The 25053-nt window shown below is 48.0% G+C and overlaps 1 protein-coding gene across 1 annotated transcript in view; it reads left to right on the top strand.

Annotated features, from left to right (window-relative positions):
• The window catches only part of ASAH1 (N-acylsphingosine amidohydrolase 1), a 521915-nt gene that overhangs the window by 482102 nt on the left and 14760 nt on the right, over nt 1-25053 (top strand). The window lies entirely within an intron of this gene.

Here is a 25053-nt window from a genome sequence, read left to right on the forward strand (position 1 = left end):
CCCTTGTCAGAAACCCCCACTCAGGACAGATTATCCTATGCTAGTGATCTTTCTACCCAATCCAGTGAAACACCAGTTGAGCGGGAGGGTAAACCTCATCATTTCAAAGACCCATTTGATAAATGGACAATCAAATAAAGGGAGTCCAACCCAGACAATATGCAATGGTTTTTGGACTCCCAAACCTGCTGCCACCGAGGTGAACACCAAAAGTGTCATGAACAAAGCAACATCAATTTCCCTTTATGGTTCCCTTGTGACGCAGTTTCGTCCACATCGCATAAGGGAAGGGTATGTGAACCTGAGGGTTTTTCCCTACCTAATCCCTGGGGATGCTCTGCTCAGGTGGCCAGGGGACAGCCATCGCTGTTGGATCCAGAACCTGGGGGTGGACAAGTGAGGTAGGATCACCTGGGTAGAGGGTTCTCGTGGATTGAGAGGGAGGAACCCAAAGGTGAGACATGGTATCCCCCCTTTTTTGAAATGCCCCCCTGCTCAACATTTCCTCAGCCTTCATGGGGTACTAGGAGTCTTATCCCGTTACACCTTCCCCATTTGAAGCACATACCGAGATAAAGGAGAATTCTGGCAAAAGGGAATTAAACACAGTACCCCATTTTCTACAGCAACATGTTTATCCCCCCTTTCCTGAAAGTAATTTGCCCAATTTGCTCACGATTCCTAGGGAACACTACGAATCCCAAAACGCCAACAAACACTGGGGAGAAGAAGAGGTGACTGGGAGCAGTGAGGATCGCCTCTGAGAAACACATTAAGAAACTGGGAAGACTGCTGCCAACCACCACTAGGCTATGCCTCTAATAAGGCTAGGCAGGGTCAGGCAATCAATCACAACCATGCACACCTCACTTGACTGCCCAGCAATGTAGAAAAGGTGTGATTTTACACAGAGTTGAGCGAGCTGGGGATGCAGACTGGACCGGGAGAGATCAAAGGATCAGGAAGTTGCCGAGGAAGGTGCCTGGAGAGTCCGGAGGAGAGGGGAGTGGCAAAGTGCTTGCCCGGTGCCCAGGAGGCTCTGCAACGTGGCTAGGGAGCTGTGTCTCCAGGAAGCTGCATTGTACCCTCCTGCAGTCTGCTGGCCATGTCCAGCTATGTGTTGTTTCCCTGGGCGTATTGATGAGCCCAGATATCCGAGGGAGCAATGGAAGAGACCCTGACCCAACGCTGTGCAAAGTAGAACCAAAACAAGGCTAACATAGTTACTGGTGAGTTTCACAAATGCAAATTGAAACACGGTATGCTTGTGAAGGGAAAGCCAGTTTTGATGTAAGGCAAAAGGAAACGTAGGAAGTTAAAATCTCCCTAGATCGCTCAAAGTAAAGAGCAAAGATGCTGCCGAGGTGAGCTAGCGAAGTGGGAGCAAAATGTAAAAATTAAATGCCAGAAAGATAGACGGATAAGAGGCCAAGCATAAGTAAGACCGAACTGTATTGTAAAACAAGGAAAAGAGGAGAGAGCCTAAAGAAAGTGAAAGGCATTATGGTACTGGTAGTGAAAAGGCAAATCAAGAAAACATTTAAGAAATACCTATGAACTGGGAAACTAGCAATGATTAAAAAAAAACTCAGTGACAGAGTGGTCCTGTGTGAATCAACACATTATCGAAAGTCTCTTTGAAATAAAAGTGAAGCTCCCTGAAGTGAAGGGGAGCTGTGTGATCAAGATAGAGAAACACTGTGTGAAAAAAAGAAAGTTATATTTTGAAACCAAGAGAAAGCAGTAGAAACAGAACTTCCAGGGTGCCAAAGGCACGTTTAAAAGAAAGCAAGCAAGCGTGCAAGAGGCACGATCAAGAGGAAGCTCAAGTGTCTGAGTGGTCACGCATAGGGGCAAAAGAACATTATGCAGTCATGAAAATCCCTGACAAAAATAATTATTGAAAGTTATCTGATCGGATCCGACCTCAGGTGAGGGAAGCCTGAGAGATCTGCTCATCGCATTGTCGAAACAGACCTATGTTACGTTGAAAGAATAAGAACTGTGTTATGATAAAAGCTAGTGACTCAGACAAGGGAAGGTTGAGAGACCTGGTATGAAAATCTGATAGTACTGCATTATAAACTAAAACACAAGAAGGTTAATTCTTGAAACTGAAGAGTAAGAAGGTTGGGGAAGGGAACCCCTCAAATATTGTGAAAGCAAAGATGGTGAACCCATTGGGCAAGTGACTTTGTGAAACTTGTTTTGAAACTGAACTTTATGAATCCTGAGAAGGAGAATCTTTTTGAGGAAGTCTATGCAAGTAAACTTTGGAAAGCTTTTGGTAAACTGTTTAAATCTATGAAACTTTGATGATCCCAAGAGATCCAAACTTGGGGAAGGGAGTTGTCAACCAGTTCCACTGCTTAAGCCATTCTGACATTTATTTTAAGACACTGTTTTACTTTTGTATTCCCTTAACACATTTGTCATTTTGAGAAGGACAGCAAGGTTAGTTTTTTTCTAGTATTGTTTTTTTCAATTTTGACTAGACTGACTGACTTAGACTTGTTTGTTATGTGTTTAATGGTCGAGACTACTCTCATTATAGAATTAGGTCCAGTTAGGCATTCTACCAACCTAAACAAAATACTGAATAAAGGTTTTCAAAACTTGCATCCATTGTTTCTATGTCTACTACTTGATACCATACCTTCCTTTATAGGGTCAATAGGACAAAAAGCATTACCCAATTACATTATAGGCTATCGTTTTTCAGCGCACACTGGGAAGTGAGCTTTGTTAATTTCGAATTTTAACAAAAATCACCCCGTAGTGTTCTGACAAAGGGAATTAATTAAATTAATATTTTTAGTTAAATAGGCTAAGGATCTACACCGTTTTTTACCCCAACCCCCACCCCCAGCTGCATTTCAGGACCCTCTGGAAAGATAGGACAGGGGTGTGGTCACTCCACTCTCAGGGATGGCCCCCAGCACTCCAGAATAGGACCCAGTCAGCTTTTAGGCCTTCCCAGAAATAGACAGCTCCACCCAGACACACTGTCAGCAATCTCCTCTGTTGTTTCCTTGCAGCTGTCAGATGGTAAGTTTCAGCAGCTCTTCTTTTTTATGGTAAATTTCAGCAGCTCTGTCCCTTCCTCATTGTACATTCCACTTTATGTAGTAGCGATGACACCACCAAATGTACAATCTTGGGGAGTACCCTGCTCGCAACTAGGATTGGACTGTTAACTTTCTCTCTCCTCCGAACTCCAACTCAACTCTATGGATTGGTTTAAGATTCTGGAGCAGACATATGGCAGCTTCATTTGCAATCCCCATTTGTTCTCGTGTACATTTTTTGTCAGAAACTAGCTATGTGGCAAAACTTCATATTTTACTAGCAACTGCATAATATATATATTTTCCTTGTCAGCTAATCATGGGGAATTAAATCAAATAACAGCCAGGTCTGCACCATTTTGCACAACTGTTTAGCAATTTGCCCCCGTTTTCACAGAAAGCATAAGTTATGAACATGTGATTTACTCACCACATTCATAATTTCACCCTTCACCAGTTCGCTAACTCTTAAATTCGGGATATTTTCAGATCAGACAGGAACCTAGTTCAACTGGTCATTACAGTTCCCTGGCAGGTGGATGAATCGTATACCGCCAAAATCGCCTGAAAATGATTTTAAAAAAATGCAAAGAAAATCTGACTTATAGTTACTGAGAAAAATGCCTACATTATTGTAGTCCTTTCAAACAAAAGCAATCTTTATATGTGCAAATATGAACTTCCCTTCCTCCATGACATTTGCCACTCTGAGCAGCCTGTAACCAGAGTTTTTATTAGTGTTTGTGTTTGGAGTTTGCCATTTGAAGTTGGAATTCAAGCCTCCGTTAATTGTAACCCCTGTCTTCACACCTCCTCTCTACATTCTGGAGCTGCACCAGCGAGGGCCATTTGTCTCTGCAAAGAGCCCTTTCAAAGACACCAAGTCTAGAGAGTCTGTTTTCAACACCTCTTAGCAGCCACACTTTATTGCAGTTGTAAAATAGCTGGGGGGGATGTAAACCAGGCTTTCCGTGGGGGGAGTCCTTTGTGACATTTGTCCCACAGCAAGCAAAGGGTTTGCCTCGGGCCTACAGAAACCTTTTCATGGAAACAAAGTGGGTTTTCTTTTAAATTGTTTGCTGTTATTTTGCATGCAAAACATAATATACCTTAGTTTTTGTCAACACGCACCATGTTTGTTCCCTGACATTTTTATGTTATCAGGAGTACATTTTTCACATTTAAACTGCAAACACAAATGCAAAAATGCTGCTTTTCTGTTTGGTAATGACAGGTAATGACAGGTAGGCCTTTTCCACATGGCCCTTCAGTTCTGTTGGTTTTGGCCTTTGATTACAACCCAGATACCTCCCACTCCCTGTTCGTCCCAGATTCTTTGGTGGGTAAGAGCAGGGTAGAGTGAGGTTTCATTCAAAGTCCCCTTCACTTTTTCTTTGATTTCTTTTTTGTTTCTGTTGGGGCCCGCCCGGCTCTATTTCCTTCATTAGGGAGTGGGCACGTCAGTCTCCCCTTCGGTCTCTGGTTTGGGGGTGTGGCATGGCACCCCCTTTCTTCCTTCATTACAGAGTAGGTATCCCAGCCTCCCCTTCCATCTTTGGGTTGGAGGGTGTGGCAAGGCACCCCCTTTCCTTCCTTCTTCCCGGGATCTCTGGGGTGTTCACCGGACCCCTCTCTTGCCTCCAAGCTGGAAATGAAGGAGGTGATTATCTTACAAATAGAAGAAAAGAGGTTCAGTACTTTTTACACCACCCTATTTCCCCAGAAGGTGAACTTTGCATTCAAGCAAAAAATATTACATAGAAAGAGACATCACATTTCAACACTTACATTCAAAAGAGGGAAACATTGCATAACACTAGGCACAGTATTTCAGAACATCCATTTTATTTAATTTTTTTTGTTTTATTTTTATTGTCAGAGGTTTACAACAGAAACACACATGCTGAAGCAATGACAAATGCAGCAAGGACATGACGATAATGCACAAAACCAGATGAACAATTGCACACTGTATGGAAGGGAGGTGGGGTATGACGATGCGGAGTGATCAAACATTTACAACCGGGGTTGGGGACAAGCTTCGCTCCGTTGCCCTCTCCTCACGGCTGTTGAGGTAACTACTGAATGCCGTCCATATGTCCTTGGGGCGGGAATGAGCAGGGAGCATTGCAATGTACTCTACTTCGCAGTTTATGGACCATGTAAGCAGGTTCAACCATTTTTGAAAGGTCTGGGGGGGAGGGGGGAGCTCTTCCAATTCTGAAGTATGCATTTCTTAGCAACCATGCAGCTGATATTAAAAAATGTAACCATGCCTTTGACATCACCGGCACCCCAGACCCCAAACAGAATCCCCAGTGGATCAGGATCTATTGCAGTATCAATTATCTCAGCAAGTGTCTCTAAGATTTTCCCCCCAAATTCTCAAAGTTTATGGCAGGACCAGAACATGTACAAGTGGTCCGCACCCTCCATCCTGCAGCGGCGGCAGGGTTGTGGGATGTTATGGGCAAACTTGGAGATCCTGTAGGGAGTGTAATACAATCTGTTCAGTAGCTTGTACTGCATGACCCAGAAGCGGAAATTGAGGGAAACCTTTTGAATGTATGTGCACATTTTCTCCCACAGTTGGTCAGGGATCTCCCGGCCCAGTTCCTCCGCCTACTCCCCCCGAACTCCGAGGACCTGGGTTGGGGCGTTGGCTTGTGACAGTTTGTATAAAGAGGAGACGACAGCACGTGCGCGGCCCGAGTTGGCAATGTACGCAAGCATCGGGGTGTCAGGGGGTTCAGTGGGAAAGCAGGGCCATGCAACGCGAAATGCAGCTCGGAGCCTGTAGTATTGTAGTATCTCCAGAGCGGACCCAGAATGACCCGATTTCCATGTCTGATGGTCAATGAACCTGCCTTCAGGGTAGAAGTCTGATAGCACCTGGTAGCCCAGATCCCCGCAGTGTCGGGCTAGGGCAGTATCGTGTATGGGCTCCAGTCCGAACAGGCCCACACGGGGAGCCATTTATAATATGGAGGGGATTCCCTTGTTTGGTGTAGCAATCGCCTCCATGCGCGCAAGGTTGCCCCAATTGGGTCAATGGAAGAGTCGGGCAGATAATGCTGATGTAGTATGAGGGTCATTATGTTGACGTCGGCCGCCGCTAGGTTTATAGTTTGACATGGGGGTGGACTGGAGAACCGGGGTACCAGTGAATGGCATGTTGAGCTTGAGCTGCTGTCCAACAAAGAGCGAAATAGGGAGCAATGAACCCCCCCACCCTCGATTGTATGGGAGCGCCATGTCGGACCATTTTTTGCGTACTGCGCCTGAGTGCCACAAGAACTGTGCGCAAGATTTGTCCAATCTAATGAAGTATTTCTCCCCAGGCCAAATGGGTACGTTACTGAAAATATAGAGCAACTTGGGGAGCAGAATCATTTTGACAAGGGAGAGCCTTCCGGCCAATGACAAGCGAAGGGAGCGCCAATGCAACATTTTCGTCTCAGCTGTGCTGCGGCCAGGTAGTTTTCTGCAAGTAGTGTGGGCTGGGTTAGGGATACTTGGACACCTAAGTACTTAATTCCCGCGGGAGACCAGCGAAGGGGATATTCTGTGGCAGGTTGTGCAGTAGAGACTGAGAGGGAAAACCTCGGACTTAGTGTAGTTAATTGTAATGCCTGAGTGGGTGCCTATGCAGGTGATGTCTCGCAATATGGGGTCAAGATGGGTGAACGGCTCCCTAATGTAGAGTAATACATCATCTGCATAGAGGGATATGATTTCGGGAGTGTCTTTCAGCCTTATCCCCTTGCGAGAATGGCATGCTGAAGTGTGATCGTCCATTGGCTTTATCACTAGAGCGAACAGGATCGGGGAGAACGGGCAGCCCTGGCGGGTGCCCCTGCAGAGTGTGAACAGAGCAGATGTGAGGGAGTTGGTCCGGACCCTTGCTACTGGGGAGATATATAGCAATTCAATGTATCCAATTATGTTGGGGCCAACTCCCATCGTCTCTAACACCAGCCACATATACTTCCAGGAGACCATATCGAACGCTTTCTGGTCATCAAGCGTGACCGTGCGTGGCCTGGTCGATACGAGACATCACGTTAAACAGTCGCCTGATGTTATGTGAAATGGATCTCCCCGGTACGAAGCCTGCCTGGTCTTCATGGACCAGATGCGTCATGAGAGGGAGGAAACGGTTTGCTATCACCTTGGCAAAAATGTTAGTATCGAAGTTCATAAGGGAAAGTGGCCTATATGAGCCGCAGTCGTCTACAGGCTTGCCAGGCTTCAACAAAACCGTTATAACGGTTTCACGTAGTGACGGGGGGAGGATCGACACGCAGATCGACTCATCCCATACTTCTAATAGCTTGGGGGCCAATATAGCTATATATTCTTTATAGAATTCCGCCGTGAGTCCGTCAGGACCCGGCGCTTTGCCCTTGGGTAGGTGTGAGATGGCCTCAACCAGCTCATCCAGGGTAATCAGGGATTCAAGCTGGTCTCTAGTGGAAGCGGAAATGCATGTTGTGGGTATTTGCTCGAGCAGATCACGCATGTGTTGCTCGGTGTGTTCGGGGGTTGAGAATATAAAGTTGTATAAAATGTAGCGAATATGTCCAGTATCTGGTGGTCCGCCCACCGTGAGATTCCTTGGTCATCCTTAATGGAGGCAATATGGGCCTGCCCCCATTCCCTTTTTATGAGAGTTGCAAGTGTTTTCCCAGGTCTAGCGACCTCCCCATATCTGCGAGCAGCTTGGGGTCGGTTGAAGTATTGGACTTCGCTGGTGGCCAGTGTGTTATGTGTGGAGTTTGGCGGGATCTGCTGCGGTCGAGTACTCCTGTTCCAATTTACGTAATTTGGTTCGGGCTGCTCAAGGGCGGCCCTGATCACTTTTAGCACTCCTGCTTCTCTGGATATGGACATCCCCCTGATGTACACCTTGAAGGCTTCCCACCTGATGCCGACAGAGGTGGCTTGGGGGGCGTTGTGCTCAAAGAAGGACTAGATATCGGCCAGTATGTCCGCCTTGAACACATGTCCCCAAGGGCCGAGGATTTAAAGCACCATGTGCTTAGTGTCGGGACAGTCGTTCCCAGTTCTACTGATATAGTAATCAGGGCATGGTCAGATAATGTGCGGGCTAGAATCTGCGCCCCCTCCATCCTGCCCCATCACTTCACTAGATACCAGGAACAGGTCAATTCTGGAGGAGCTGCCATGTACCGTGGAATAATAGGTATATTCAGGCCGTTGAGGGTGCAGTGTCCTCCAGGCGTCACAAATGTTGAGTGTTTCACTACATTTGAGTAGCCTCCGTGCGGCCCCAGTCAGGGGTCAGGCAGCAGCCCAGTCCTGTCCAGGTCAGTGTCCAATATTAGATTCATGTCCCCCCCCCATATGATCTGAACACCCACATAGCCTAACAGTATGGTGGCCACAGTGTCCACAAACTCAGGAGAGTCCACTTGGGGCCGTATGAATTAACAAGAAGGTACTCACTATTTACTATGGTTAATATAACATATCTTCCATCAGGATCAGTGTAGTTCCTGTGTAGTGTGAATTTGATGGATTTGTGGATCAGTGTCAGAATGCCTCTGGCCTGAGTGGAGTAAGAGGTGAAATATCTGTTGGGACCCCATTATGGTGCCATACTTCCCGCCAGGCGGCCTGTGGAGTGTTTCTCTTGCAGTAACAATATTTTACAGCCATGTCTGTCGGCATAAGCCATGATCTTACAAGCCTTAGTATGGTTGCTTAGCCCCCGGACATTCCAGGACATTATGGCGGTGGGCATTTCACTTGACTAGGGTATATCCCATTGCCGTCACCGTGGCTTGCCTCTGCACTTTGTGTGGTCACTCTCGAATCACTTCAACCTGGTGTGCCCTGTCGGTCTGCCCCTGCCTTTTCCAATATAACTTCCCTAAACTCCCCCACCCCCCACCCTCGCCACCCGAAAAGAACCAGCAGCGCCCATTCCCACCCAGCACGCAAGGTACGGGTACCAGCAGGTCAATCCCAACATGGACCGGCCTCGACTTTGGCCCAACGAGGGCCCCACCCGAACAAACATTCCAACATGAGTTTGCAACCGCATTGGGGTACGCTGTTACCGTGTTGCCAACCAAGCAAATTAACAATGAATATTGAGATACCACAAGGGTACGTGGGTTCGGCTTTGTAGGTCTATTGAGCATGTTGTTGCCCCTGAGAAGCATATAGGCCAGTGGACGCAGGTGTTGGACAGTTCCGCACCACCCTGCAGTTGAACCGGATAGCATGGAGTGGCCTCAGAGGTGGACTGTATCACCCACCGGGGTGGGCAATCAAGAGAAAAGTCGATGGTTCACCAAGGATCTGGAGGACTGACAGAAGACGGATCAGTCATTATCCATGTCCAAGTGGTCCCCAGGGGGGTCGTTGGGCGGTATCTGTGCCTCTATGAACTTCACCGCCTCCTGGGGGACAGTGAAGAAGTATAGTTTCCCTCTGAACGTAAGCTTCAAGCGCGCCGGGAACAACATTGCGTAGGGGATGTTTCGTTCTCGTAGCATTTTCTTGACCCCCAGGAACTGGCGCCCCTCTTGTTGTACCCCCACAGAGAAGTCAGGAAAGAGCCTGATTATTTGGGAGCCCATGCACAGCTCACCTTTTTCTCGAGATAACCGTAGGATGAGGTCTCTGTCCCTGTAGTTGAGTATTTTTGCAATGATGGGACTGTGGAAGTCCCCAGGCGCAGGGCGCGATGATGGGGCTCTGTGGGCACGCTCTACTGTGAAGTGGGGGGAGAGAGCGGGATTGCCAAGCAGCTCCTTCAGTAGGTCCTCCACCGCCAGTTCCATGCAGCCTTTGAGGGCGTTTTCAGGCACTCCGATTATGCGGACATTGTTCCTACGGGATCTTGATTCCAGGTCGTCATACTTGGCCTTCACTGCTTTCATATCCCGGCTGAGGGTGGAGGCAGTGTCCTGGAGAATGTGTATGCTATCTTCATTGGTACTTATTCCTGTCTCGGCCTCCGTGATTCTAGTACCAGCGTGGTCCAGTTGAGATTTGAGAGACGCCACATTAGCATTGATATCATCAAGCTTTTCATGAAAGGAGGCAAAGTTCTTCGTCATGGTCTCAAATATAGTCGCAAGGTCGGGGGCTAAGGTGGACGAGGATGTGGCGGAGTCCTCATGATTAGGCGGTACAGGGCCTTGGACAGATTTAGGAGTAGCTTTGGTGAACTTATCCATGGCCCCCGTCTTGCTGGTGCCCCGGGACCTGCCAGGCATGATAGTACGGTAGAGCGTGAGATTTTGCTGCTAGCGGGTGTCCGGGCACCATAGCAGCGCAGGCGTGCAGCTGGGGCCCAGCAGGTTTATTGGGCCCTCGGTGACCGGGAGCCAAGTAGCACTGTGAGAATCCCCTTGAGCCCCAGGTGGTGGATGGGGTGATGCGCTCGTTGTGCGCCCACTGCAATCGGGTACAACTGTTCCAATGTTATAGTGCAAGGAGAGCAGTGGGAGGCCGCACCAGCGAGGCTAATGTAGGTGAGGGGCAGCTGGGGAGAGATGCAGACGGTACCAGTGCCGCCTCTCACCAGATCAAGTGTCCCACAGATACCACAGGGCTAATGGTGCTCCACTTGAGCTGCAGCAGTAACAGACTCTACAGATGGTCAGATGGTGGCCAGCCCCCCAAGGTCCAGAGTCCGCCCAAGCAAGGTCCTTTATAGGAGCAGCAGCTGGTATAGCCCCATGAAGAAAGCGGCATATAGGGCCTGCAAGGCTAGAGGGGCGCAGGGGCACCCCAGGAGATATACCGGCAGCAGTTCATTGGGAGGTCCCCTGCACTCACCTCCCAGCCGTTAGGGCAGCTGTGCCTGTGTGCCTCGCAGCGTCCAGCAGAGACCCTCCAGGCCCGGCCTCCCGGCCCCTTCAGGGCAGTCACAGGAGATGGCAGTTCGCCGCGGGACGGGAGCGAGTCCCCCGCAGTGGCGCGAGTCGCCGGCGTGAGCCGTTAGAGCCCCCGAGGCGAGCCCCAGGGACCGCGTGTGCAGAGGGGCCACAGGGCGGCTCCAGCCCGCCCCGCAGAACACAGCAGTCTGCCGTCCCAGCAGCCGGGGGAAAAAAATGGGTAGGCCGTGGCGGAGAAGCCAACAGTCAGGCGGCGCAGGGTAGTCCGGCCTGCACCCGGCCGCCGCAGGTTGGAGGATGTCTTGGGGCTCCAGCGGGTGTGAGGAGGCAGGCAGGCGCCCCCTCCAGGGGACGGCCCGAGAATGCGGCACACAGATCCCGCGGGGGCAGGGGCCCAAGGCAGTGTGTCCAGGCGAGCGGCTGCTCTGATGCCCGCCAGCAGAGCAGCGGCCGGTCCCAGCGACAAAACCACGTGGGGAAGGCCGCACGGCGGGCAGAGTGTTAAGGGACCGCAACTCGGGGTCCAGACGCCGATTCCGTCTGGAATTGCAGGTACATAAAGAGGAGATCGCCAGCAATCAGCACAATTAAGTATGACAGGGTGCACTTAGGATGAGCGTCGATATCCACGGATACGGGTAGGCGGTCACGGAGCTAACAAGCTAAGCAGCCATTTTCTGGGCTGCTCAACAGCACCCCCAGAACATCAATCTTGCACATTTTTTTTCCCAAAGAATATTAATTAAAATACTCACCTGTTATAATTCTCCATCTGGGGATTTCACTCCTCAGTTGATTCCTCTGCTCGACTTTCATTTAGCTCGATGTAGGGAAGTGGCCATCTTGACATATGGACCCGTTTGTTCAACTCCCTCAGGTCTGCATATAGTCTCCATTGGCCGCTTGGTTTGAGTATCCCCAGTATCGGGCTGTTGAAGGTACTGTGGATAGGATGAATTATCCCACAGGATTCTAAATTCTTAATAATCTCTGTGAGTGACTCCATGGACATGAGAGGTAACCGGTATTTTTTCACAAATACTGGAGCCATCTCGGGTATGGTGGTTGAACAAATGGATGTGCGTCCACAGTCGTACGAGTGCACTGAAAAGATATCTTGGAATTCCAGGAAGACCTGTTTTAGCTTTTGTCTTTGTTCCTCTGTCTGAGAGACATCAGCAAGATTGAACCTTTCCTCGACCATCTGCTTGAAACTTGGAAATACCTTGGGCTTGGCAATTTCAGCGGATCTGCGTGATATTTCCGCTGCGGAAAAATTTGCAACGGAAATGTTTGCATAGGAAATGTACACACTACAAATACCTACCCCCCACCACCCTACTTACCTTTCCTTCATTCACGCTGTGTCCCTGTGGTTTGGTACCCTTGTACCCCAGACTTGTATAGGTTACAGGGTTGTTGGGATCAATGCTCTAAGTCCTTCCCCGACTTCCATTCGATTGGGCTGGGTTGGCGAGGTACCTTCTGCCTTCCATTTTGCTTGTTGGCAGGAGGGTTACTTTTACGCCCCCCTGTCTCCAGATCCAATGTAGGGGTAGTTTTTACCTCCGCCATCTTCACAACAGCAGGGGTGTTAGATGGTTTGGAGATTTTGGGGGTGTTTTTACTCTCAGCTGGCTTTTGGACCTCATAGAGCCTGGTGGCCTGTTCAATCACCCAATCCTGGGTCCTGTGCTCGTGAAAATCATTCACCAACTGAGTCCTTATGCATTTGGGGAGCGCATGGAAATATATAGTTATGAACTCCCTGCTATTGGTGTTCACCCGCCGGGAAGTCTGAGCAAATACGCGCTTTAGCTCCTGCACAAACTCTGTAGGCACCTGATCCTCCCCACAGTGCAAATTATATTCAGCCTTACAAGCCTCCTGCAGGTTTCTGTATGAGGAGACATTTTTTTAAATGGGATTTTTTATATATGGACCATTAATAATAAACCTGGTCCTCCAGTCCTGCAAAGAAATGAGTATTCAGGTGAGGAAGTCCATTTAGCAAATGCAATAGAATTCACATCATTTCTGGTCTGGAATGATACCATCATCTGCTCCTAAAGTTCCAGGTGCTCCCATACTGGATACTTGGCATTCTTGTGGTATGTGGTCAGAAAGCTCTTTATGGCCTTGATTTGTCTTTTTGGGTCTTTGACAAAACTCTTGTTCCGTTTCCGTCTTTTTCTTCTGCACCGGAGTCCATTCACCTTCTGACTCAGAACTGCTACTGGTACTCCCTTCCCTGTCTTCAAGGGCGCTTTTCCTTCAGGAGACTAATCTTTCTCTTGCTCATCCCTACAATTTGCTGCCTCTAATAGTGCCCCCTTTCTTCTCTCATTCTGGTCAGTTCCTGGGGACCCGACTGTTCCTTCTGCATCCACTTTCAACCTGAATGCATCTTGGTCTTTGACCAGTTATAAATTATGTTTCAGAATATTTACATTTTGCAGCATTTCATCAAACTCCTTTTGAGTCCATCTCTTTAATGATGGACTGACTATTTTCCCTTATGTTTTCCACACACTCTGTATGTGCATCTTTCAGTGCAGGTCACTGTTTCACGCTCTGCAGTCTTTTGCTGCTGGGTTTTTAACTCATTTTTGAGTTGCACCATGAGGCTTTTTAGTTTTAGCTTGAAAACATGGTTCTGCTGTACTTGAACTTCTAACTGTTTAAGTTCTTTCTGCGCCTCATTTAGAGTCTGTCTGCCTCTGTGCACTGGCCTTACTCTTGTACACTAGCTCTTCCACTAACTGCAAGTGGAAGTATAGATAAGCTGTGAGCTGAGCTATTTGACTCAATTCTTCTTGTGCATTGCGGGACATGTAAAATGCCTCTAATGTTTTGTGCCATATCCCACCTTGACACCAAATGTCAGTTCCTTCTGATTTTACATCTTGCATCATTTAAGCTTGCCAGCTCCCTTCATACGCTTCTGTCCACCCACCACGAATGAATAGCTTAGTAAGGAAGTATCTCCTGACATCATCTAATTCAATTGTATTCATTGTTTAAAATGGCCTTTTTCGCAATTTTGGAGAATTTCGTTTGCACAGGGGAAATAAATCACCCTGTTTCTGCTTAATTTACACACACAATGCCAAATCAAAATCGGTACTATTCAATCTTAATTTTTCACCTACAGACCTCCCTGAAACTCGGGGGTCAAGTCCTTGTGGCACTTTAACAAAGATGACTTTCCCTCCATCTTAATGCAATTTCATCAAAATTAATAGTCTGTCCAAATGCACTTGTCATCAGTCAGAAACAGCCAGCTAAATCCCCAACCAGCCCCCAATTTGTAACTGTTTGAGAGGCCACCCTAAACATATGGGGGGTTCCTTCCCTCCCCACTCAAGGTGTCACGCAACAAACTGTTTAATGGATTCTTATATTCAGCCCTGCCCCCAATTCATCTAATACCAATTGGATCCCTCCCCCTGAGCTGCCAATGAGCCAAGAACCAGGCCGGTGTACAGGTGTTACGCTCACCTGGTCTCTGCGGAGGCGTTGGGTCACGGTCGCAGCCCTCCCAGGGATGAAACTCCTCTTGTCTGTTCCTCCCTCTGTGTCTGTGTGGGGAACTGCGGTGATGAGCAGTGCTGTTGCTGCTGAATGATGAGCTCTCTGTCCTGCTGCTTCTGGCAGGGGCGCTTGTTGAAGGGAACAGAGTTCCTTCACTGGTCCCTTGTTGTGGAAGTCCAGGCCAGCTGCGACTAGGTAAGTGTTTCCCTTGTTTCCACTTGCCTGCTTGTCTTCCGACTGTTGTAATTGTATTTGTAAAGTTTGTTCTCTGTACTTTGTATGTAATGTCTCTTTTCTCTGCTCTCTCCCTTTGCAGGTGGTGTAGAGGTGCCGACGGTAGCTGCCGTAGAAGAGGCAGAGCCGGCGGTACGGAGGAGCGGGGCTGAGATGGTCCGACAGCTGGTAAGTAGCCTTTAATGGTGCCTTAGGGTGTGCATTGGGTTTTAAATGCAGCGCAACCATGGGTTGGGTGTTTTCGGGACCTTGTTTTGTCTTCTTTTCTCATTTCAGGACTTCAGCTTCGTGGGACAGAGAGCGCAGATGCTGCTGCGTCGATTCAGGATCTGCCAAGAAGATGGAGCGTTGCCGTGAGATGCGAGCCAGGGTCCAGGTAAGGATGCTGTTGTTGCAGGATCACGAGGTAAGTAGCAAGTCCAGGCGGCAGTGAGCGTCACGTTGCACGGAAAGTAACGTGAAGCGTTTGTTTGAGGGATCGGTGGTTTTATATAGTTTTGTTCCTGTGGTCATGACAGCACTCCCTCTCAAGGGGGGTGCTCCCCCCTGGCCCTGGTTTCGTGGGGTTATTGCGGTGGAACTGCCTGATTAATCGTGGAGCGTGGACATGTTCACTAGGTTCCCAGGTCCAATCTTGGGGTCCATAACCTTTCCAGTCTATAAGGCAGTATAGCTTGGACCGGACCATCTTAGAGACTAGGATCCTTTTAACTTCGTATTCTGGTTCTCCTTCAACTATTTTGGGATCCGGTGGAGTATCGAACCACGTACCTAGTTTCAATTGTTTTCGGAGGGAGACATGAAACACCAGGTGGATCCACATGTGGGCCGGTAATTCTAATTTCATGGCCGCAGGGTTGATCACGGCGTTGATGGAATAGGGTCCGAGGTACCTGGGACGGAAGATTTGTGGTCCCTTCAGAGAAATGTTTTTGGAAGCTAACCAAACCTTGTCCCCGACCTGATAATTTGGAGCCTCCTTTCGGTGGCGGTCTGCAAACTGTTTCTGCTTTTCTTTGGCTCTGGTCAAATGTTTCTGCTGCCTACTTAAGGACTCGAGTGATGGTTTCATGTAAGGTCGTTACCGCTGGCATCTCGAGTGCTTCAAGCGGAGGTTTGTGGATGTCGACCATATACTGTGTAAAATGGCGTTTGTTCTGTACTGGTGTGGATGGAATTGTTGTATGCATATTCGACCAACCAGAGTATGTCCTTCCAGATATCTCTGGTTTGTTGGAACATGCACCTTAAGTACTGCTCTAGAGATTGATTGGTCCGTTCGGTCTGGCCATCGGTTTGGGGATGATGACTTGTAGACAACCAAAGGTCAATTTTGGCCATTCTGCAACATCTGCTCCAGAGAGCTGAGACAAACTGAGTTCTGCGGTCTGATATCAATATTGATGGGAATCCGTGTAGTCGGACAATTTGTTCCAAAAAGACGGTGGCCAGAGTAGAGGCCGTCGGGACCCCTTTTAGAGGAATGAAATGGGCCATTTTAGAGAACAGATCCACGAAGACCAGGATGGTTTTGTATCCGTTGCATGGGGGAAGATCAGTAATAAAATCCATAGATAGCGTATGCCAAGGCGCCGGGGGCACCATCAAAAGATGTAGAAGGCCTGCAGGACTTTGTTTTTGAGACTTGTGCTGAGCGCAAACACCACAGGTCGCAATGAACTAGGCAGTATCTTTTCGCCAAGTGGGCCACCAGTAATTTTTCTTTGTTAGCTTGAGTTTTAGCCATTCCTGGATGTCCTTCTATAGAATAATCATGGTAGTTTGCTATAATTTGGTTGTGCACGTCTTTATCTGGAACGTACAGTCTCCCTTGAAAGTGTGGTAGATTGTTCACGATAGTGTATTGGTCTCCTCTTGATAGCCATTCCTGCTGTTCTGATTGGTTCATCAAGTGTTGAAGGTCAATTTTTAGGTAGTACAAAGTGGCAGTTGCTGCAATCATATTCAGGATTCGTTCTCCAGGAATGATTGCCACGGGGTCTGGTGTGGTGAATGCCTTTTCGTCTTCGCTCATTCGTGATAGGGCGCCCGCTTTTCCATTGCGTACTCTGGGTCTGTAGGTAATGACAAAGTCCTATTCCGCAAAAAAGAGAGCCCAGCGGAGTTGACGTGGTGATTGTGCCTCCATGCCTTGAATGACACTTTTATTGCTAACAGTTCTTTATCTGTGATCGCATAGTTCAATTCGGGAGCGGAGAACTTACGAGACCAGAAAGCCACGCAATGTAATTGTCCTGTTTCGGGATTTCGCTGAGACAAAACCTCTCCCATTGCTATGTTGGAAGCATCGGTTTCGACGACGTCTGGCAATTCGGGTCGGGATGCCGTAAAATGGGTGTGGATGTGAATGCTCGTTTCAGCGTCTGGAAGGCTTCTTCTGCTTCTGTGGTCCACTGAAATCATTTGTTCTTTCGCAGCAGGCATGTGATGGGGTGAACAATCTGGGAGAATCCTGGGATGAACAGATGGTAAAAATTGGCAAACCTGAGCACACTTTGTACACCTTTCCTGGAAGTTGGTGAGGGCCATTGGAGGATGGCATCTACTTTGTGCATGTCCATGTGTACCCTTCGCGGTGTGAGTATAAACCTGAGGAATTCAACCTTCGTCATGTGAAAGAAGCATTTCTCCAACTTGGCATACAGCTGATGTTGTCAAAGTCTTTCTAAAACAGCACGGACATGTCTGACATGATCCTCCTTGGTGTTTGAGTAAATGAGGATGTCGTCGATATAGACGAGTGCGCAACGTCCATTAGTTCATGGAGCACATTGTTCATAAAATATTGGAACACTGCGGGGGCATTACATAGCCCAAAGGGCATAACAGGATATTCGTAAAGGCCATATTTTGTGCGAAAGGCTGTCTTCCACTCATCCCCCTTTTTGACTCTTACCAGATAGTAGGCCCCTCGTAAATCCAATTTGGTATAAATTTGTGCGTTTTTTACTTGATCCAGAAGTTCTGGAATGAGTGGCAACGGGTACCGTTTTTTTACCCGGATCTGATGGAGGGCTCTGTAGTCAATGCAAGTTCTCAGGTCTCCTTCTTTCTTAGGCATGAAAAATAAGGCTGAGGAAGCAGGGGATTTTGACAGGCGAATGAAGCCGTTGGCTAAATAATGATCTAAGTATGATTTTAAATGTTGGTTTTCTGCTCCGTTAATGCGTAAATTCGACTGCAAGGAATCTGGGCTCTGGTTACAAGATCAGTTTGGCAGTCATACGTTCTGTGCGGGGGTAAGGTATTCGCTTGCTCCTTTTGAAAAACTGTTATGCTCACCTGGCCTCTGCGGAGGCGTTGGGGCACGGTTGCAGCCCTCCCTGGGGTGAGGTCGCTCGGGTCCGACTTTGCCCTCTGCACTTGTGTGGTGACTGGTGGTAATAGGTGATGCTGCTCGGGACTGCTCCTGCATGGAGAATAGGGGGCGTGCGTATGCAAGCTTGTGCGCCTGGTCCCTTTCTAGACACCTTATCCCAAACCGTGGTACCCGTGGGATGTGCTGTCCCTGGAAAGCTCACCTGTTGATTAGTTTTGGCAAGCACTCTGTCCTGCTGCTTCTAGCAGGGGCGCTTGTATGATCTGGACCGAGTTCCTACGCTGGTCCCTTTCACGTGGTAGTCCAGTCCTGCTGCGACTAAGCCACTATACTTCAGGTAAGTGTTCCGGTTTGCCTTTGTCTTTCCTCATCTGTTTTTGTTGTATTGCAAAGTGTGCTGTCTTGTATTGCTGTCCGTTCCACTTTTGATGTTTGCTCTTTTGCTTTGTTCCCTTGCAGGTGATGTTGCTGGCCCGGCAGAAGCTGCGGAGCTTGAGGCGGCAGCCGGAGGGAATGAGGAACGAAGCTGCAGCGGTACATTAGCTGGTAAGTTGTTAACTAGGGGGCACGCAGGGTTCAAATGCGGCGCGGCCCTAGGACGGATGTTATAACCTTGTCTTTTTTCTTCTTCACAGGGTCCGAGTTTGTGGGTGCAGAGTGCGGTGTTGCGGCATCGGGATCAAGATCACTGGATGTCAGGCGATGAGTCTGCAGATGAAGAGATGAAGCACCGGTTTCCTGGAAGTAAGTATGCAGTAGAACGCCTGGTTTCAAAGGTAAGTAAACTGGTCCAAGCGGCGGTGAGCGTCACGTTGCATGTGAGTGCACAGTAAAGCGAAGCACCGGCCTTAAGGATGGAGCAGCTTGTATAGTTGAGCTTCTGAAGCAACACCCATCAGGTTCAGCCTGCCTGCCACACCTGATGAGTCAGCACATGAAGACCAGGCCTAGGGAGCCACACCCGATGAGTCAGCACATGAGGATGTTCTCTGGAATAAAGGCTTTCTGCTCCTGGAAAGTTCTTGTAAAAAAGCACTCCTGCACTGAAATAAAGTAAAAGCACTCCTGAACGGAAATTAAGTGTTCCTGCTCACATCTCTATCTGAGCCAAAGGCACCAGGACTGGGTCCAGCCAGGGCCCCTGTGTTTTTGGGACCCAAAGGGACGTACATGAGTCAAGTGACCCATTGCCCCATCACTAGATGGTGTGGTTTTTGTGTTCTCTTGCCTGTGGCCAGGACAAATACATCTTGGTAATCTAGGTATTCAGAGGGTAAAGAACTGGCGAGGCCCAATACGATTCCTTTCTTTGAACTTGGTTTAGTGTGATCTTTCACTAAGCATTTTTTGTTGAAACAGGTGTTTGCACAGTCTGGGGGAAAAGTCAGAACTCTTTTACGCCAGTCGATCTCAGGATTATGAGTTTCCAACCAAGGCATCCCTAATATCATTTGGAACTGAGGAGCGCCAATGAGATCAAATGTGATGTCCTCTTAGTGACCACCCTGACACAGAAGCGTAACTTTTTCAGTACAATGCGTCACTGGGCCAAATGATAACTGAGATCCATCAACCGCTGTACATTTTCAGATCTCTGCTTCTATCATAGTGGAAGACCTATCCGGATAGCCAAATCTAGGTCAATGTAATTCCCCACAGCTCCACTGCCAATATATGCTTCTAAAGCATGCATTTTTTATGAGTGTTTGTGGTCTACCAAGAGCACCAGGATCACTAGGTGTGAGGTCTGTATTGGTTCCTTTTCACTGCTCGACAAGTGGACCCCTACGCTTGCTGGGCGTTGGCGTTTCCCCGTGTCCAGTTCTTCTTCACTCTTGTCAGTTGCTCCGTCTGTTCTCCTGGGTGGTTTCACCGGGCATTCTCTGAGAAAGTGTCATGCTTTGCCACAATACAAGCAGAGCTGTTGCTGTCTTCTTTTATCTTTTTCTGCCTTGGTGAGAGGGATCCGCAAGCCCCTGATCTGCATTGGTTCTGACCGTTCATGCGGCTTGGCCGGATTCTCACGGGGTCGCATATAGACCGACCGCCCTTCAGCTCTGGCTCTATCCATTTTCCGATTCTGCAATCTATGATCGAGTTGAACTGTTAGGTCAATATATTCAGCACACCCCTCTGCGGGATTTACTACTTGGGCTAGAACGTTGTTAAGCTCCCCTCGTAATCCACGGTGAAAGAGCGTGTTTCTTTTTCCCTCTGGCCAATTTGTTTAGACTATAAGACGGTTGAAGGAGGCGATGTAAGTTAACAAATCTTGGTTACCCTGCTGGAGTGACAATAATTTGTTGTCCAGAGCCTGACCTTGGGCATGCCGTGCAAAGAGTTTCTCCATTTCACGCTGAATACCCCCAAAGTCCCGAAGCAAGGGGTCATCTTGAATTACCATGGGTATAGACCAGTCCCCCGCACTTTCTCCCAAATATGAAAGTACAAATGCCACCCTAGATTGATCGTTGGGGAAGGCCCCAAGTCTGCATAGGAAATGAAGGCGGCATTGATTCATGAATTCAGCGTACTTATTTGGATCACCAGTGAAGCATTTGGGCGGAGCTAAGGGAACCGCCCCTGGAAGAATCACCTGTACGGGCATTGGCGTTGACTCCTTGGCGGAATAGGGTGGGCCAGCCCCGGTAAAGGGGTTTGGCCAGTCTGTGCTTGGAGCATCTGCCTTGCTAAATCATCTGTGCGTTCTCGATTCACAATGAGGTTGCTCCTTAAGGCATTGGTTTCCTGTCTTGTGGCATGAACTTTAGCCCGTAACTCTCCAAGTAACTGGGCCAACTGGTCAGTTTCTGAAGTTTCCATAACGCCCAGGCAGAGATTCGTAGGAGGCTTTGCGTTCTGTTATGCTCACCTGGTCTCTGCGGAGGCGTTGGGGCACGGTCGCAGCCCTCCCAGGGATGAAACTCCTCTTGTCTGTTCCTCCCTCTTCGTCTGTGTGGGGAACTGCAGTGATGAGCAGTGCGGTTCCTGCTGAATGATGATGAGCTCTGTCCTGCTGCTTCTGGCAGGGGCGCTTGTTGAAGGGAACCGAGTTCCTTCTCTGGTCCCTTGTCGTGGAAGTCCAGGCCAGCTGCGACTAATCCACTTCTCTTGTAGGTAAGTGTTTCCCTTGTTTCCACTTGCCTGCTTGTCTTCCGACTGTTGTAATTGTATTTGTAAAGTTCGTTCTCTGTCCTTTGTATGTAATGTCTTTTTCTCTGCTCTCTCCCCTTGCAGGTGGTGTAGCGGTGCGGGCGGTAGCTGTGGTAGAAGAAGCGAAGCTGCCGGTACGGAGGAGCGGGGCCGACATGGTCCAACAGCTGGTAAGTAGCCTTTAATGGTGCCTTAGGGTGCACGTTGGGTTTTAAATGTGGCGCGACCCTGGGTTAAGTGTTTTCAGGAGTTCTAACCTTGTCTTCTTTTCTCGTTTCAGGACTTCAGATTTGTGGGCCAGAGAGCACAGGTGCTGCAGCGTCGATTCGGGATCTGCCAAGAAGATGGAGCTTTGCCGTGAGATGCGAGCCAAGGTCCAGGTAAGGATGCTGGTGTTGCAGGATCCCGAGGTAAGTAGCTGGTCCAGGCGGTGGTGAGCGTCACGTGGCATGGAGGTGCAAAGTAACGCGAAGCGTTTGCTTGAGGGATCAGTGGGTTTTATAGTTTTGTTCCTGGCCACGCCCAGTAGTTCCGGCCTGCCTGCTGCCACGCCCTGACACAACTGATGAGTCAGCACCTGAAGACCAGGTCTAGGTAGCCACACCCGATGAGTCAGCACATGGGGATGTTCTCTGGAATAAAGGCTTTCAGCACCTGCAAAGTTCTTGTAAAATAAAAGCACTCCTGCACTGAAATAAAGTGTTACTGCTCACATCTCTATATGAGCCTGGCGCCTCCAGGGGCCCTGCTTTTGAGTACCAAAGGGACATAAGTGAGTCCAGTGACCCATTGCCCCCATCACTAGATGGTGTGGTTTTTGTGTTCTGAGGCCCGTGGTCATGACAACAGGGAATATATTTATTGGAATTAGATGTTCCGAAACTCACACTGAAATGTCAAACACCACTTTATTGTGTTGTGCCACAGACAAACTTCTCTAAACATAAATACATCGCACAGGTGAGTTGAAAAGAACACAAATTGCAATTCTTTAATTTCTACAAATTTCACTTCAACAAATAATTAGCGCTGGTCAGTGAACACAATTTACAAATGCAGTGCTGTGCAATTCCGATTCTCTAGCACGCTTTAAAGGCTATCGGTTTAGTTTTACAAATTTGGGCCATTATGGCAACTATTACTTCACTCACACTTTAGCTTAAAATAAACACAATGGGCCTCATTCTGACTGTGCTGGTCCGGTAACAACGGTGCTGGTAGGCCTACTGGCATGGTTGTTACCGGACCGGCACAGTGCAACTCTGCAGGCGGAACGGCACCCGCCCGCAGAGTTTTGCGGAAAACACGCGTCACTTTTATTAACGGTGCCAGGGCTTCCTTGGTCCCCATTGCAATTGAGTCCAATGGTACTCAAATGAGAATGGGGATTTATAACTTACCGGTGCCTGACTTCCCGGAATGCTGGGGTTGTAATCACCTGGTGTTACCGGCAAGCCAGGTGCCGGTAAATCTTGCAAGGCCAGCAGCAACCCGCCACTAGCACCAGCAGGGTTACTGCCGGACTTGTAATGAGGCCCAATGTGATTTAACGGTTTGTTTTTCAGACCCACCTACCTACCTACTTTGGTCTGGGTTGGGAAGTCTGACAGAAAACTTAGGATGACCTTTTGAAGTTTGTATTTTAGACCCCCATCTCCCTCCACTTAAAGGACTGCATTGGGGTAGCTGGATAGCAAAAACATTGGACTGCTTTAACAAGAAAGACAGCCCTCTTCCTTGAAGTCTGGGTAGACAGGACAAAGGGGATTACCCAATTAAATTGAAGGCTATATTTTTTCTGCGCACACTGGGAAGTGAGCTTTGTTCATTTCGAAGTTTTACAAAAATCACCCTACTCTACACATTCATAATTTCACCCTTCACCAGTTTGCCAACTCTTAAATTGGGGACATTTTCAGATCAGCCAGGAACCTAGTTTAACTGGCCATTACAGTCCCGTAGGTCTCAGGTGGATGAATATTATATCACCAACATCGCCTGGAAATTATCCAAAGAAATGACACCTAAATAAAGAAAATTGGACTTATGGTTGCTGATAAAAATGCCTGAATGATTATAGTCCTTTTAAACAAAGGGTATCTTCATATGTACAAATATTAGTTTCCCTTCCTCCGACATTTGCCACTCTGGGCCAGCATTTAACCAGAGTTTTTATTAGTCCCTTTGTGTTTGGAGTTTGCCCTCCCTTAATTGTAGCCCCTGTCTTCCCACCTCCTCTCTACATTCTGGAGCTGCACCAGCGAGGGCCATTTGAATCTGCACAGAGCCCTTTCAAAAACACCAAGTCTAAAGAAAGTCTGTTTTCAACACCTCTTAGCAGCCACATGTTATTGCAGTTGTAAAATAGCTGGGGTGGGGGGTGTAAACCAGGCTTTCTGTGTGGGAGTCCTTTGTGACATTTGTCCCACAGCAAGCAAAGGGTTTACCTCAGGCCTACAGAAACCGTTTCATGGAAACAAAGTGGGCTTTTCTTTTCAAATGTTTGCTGGTATTTTGCATGCAAAACATAATATGCTTTACTTTTTGTCAACACGCACCATTTTTTTTCTGCCTTTTTTTATGTTAGCAGGGGTACATTTTCCACATTTAAATGGCAAACACACATGCAAAGCTGTTTTGGTATCTTTGTTTAAAAATCCTGTTTTTCATGTGAAAGGGACCCTTGAATTTCTTCATTTGTGAATAAATAAATCGTGCTTTTCCTTTGGCAATGCCAGGTAGGTCTTTTCCACATGGCCCTTCTGTTCTGTTAGTTTGAGGCCTTTGATTACACCCCCACAGTACTGTTTTTCAGCAGTACCGTTACTGCCTATGGTTGGTGCGTGTAACTGCCTACTGTTAATTCGGTGATGCCTCTGCTGGAATGCTCGGCGGTTAAGGTAATTCCATGGCGCGGAATTGCCTCTGTACTTACTGCCAAACTCGTAATGAGGCCCTCTGAACTTAATTATTTATTGTTAAGGAAGGTGATGGTGTAGAAGGAATTGCTGTGTGTTTCTGACATGTATTTCCAAAACTGCTTAAACTAAAATTCCGAAAAAAGGCAGTGATTGTACAATTTCGAAACCCACACCGTACCGGAGGTTTCTGGGTGGTGGGGAGGTCAAATGGGATTGACTGTAACCCACCCATGAGGGGTAGGAGTGAAATGTTTCAATTTTGTAAAAAACAGATTGGGGGGCTAGGGTGAAGATTCATCATAGAACCCTTACAGCATCCTTGACAATTCCATCTCCATCACAGCGCATCCCTCTCCTAGACTGTGGTACCCATACCCCTCCTTTTGCTTCCCCTAGAGAATTATAGTAGAGATGCTGGCTCAGCCATAGAGCAAAGGTGTCTGCAGCAGCACTAACTAATGTCTGGTACTGAGATTATAAATTAAGTTATTTATTGCGCCCTCCCCTGTATGTGCAAGTTTATTACAACTTTTAAAACTACCACTGTCTTTGTTCTACATATTGCTCCCATGCTCCTTTACGGAATCCAGTCTATTGAATTCCTGCGACTTACCCTACCGGCAAGCTTCACCATCTAATCTTGTACTAGGCCACCTTCTGGAGTGGGTCTGGCAGTCCAGAGTTTCTATTCTGGAATGTACATGCATTACCATAACCTGCTATTATTCCTAAGCCGCCTTTGAATCCAGACAGGTGTGTATATTAACCCAAACATTGTTTTTTGTGTCTTATTTTGCTAGAAGATGGTCCATATATAGTAAACTAACATGCATCCACACTATGCAAAGCCTCCCCCCGCCAGACCCAACCCCTGTGTCCGCAACTTTCTTCCCCACTTTCCATCCTTCTTACTTCACTTTTGCTCT

Source organism: Ambystoma mexicanum, chromosome 6q (genome assembly GCF_040938575.1).
Source record: "Ambystoma mexicanum isolate Mex_15411 chromosome 6q, UKY_AmexF1_1, whole genome shotgun sequence".
In the NCBI taxonomy this organism is placed as follows: Eukaryota; Metazoa; Chordata; class Amphibia; order Caudata; family Ambystomatidae; genus Ambystoma; species Ambystoma mexicanum.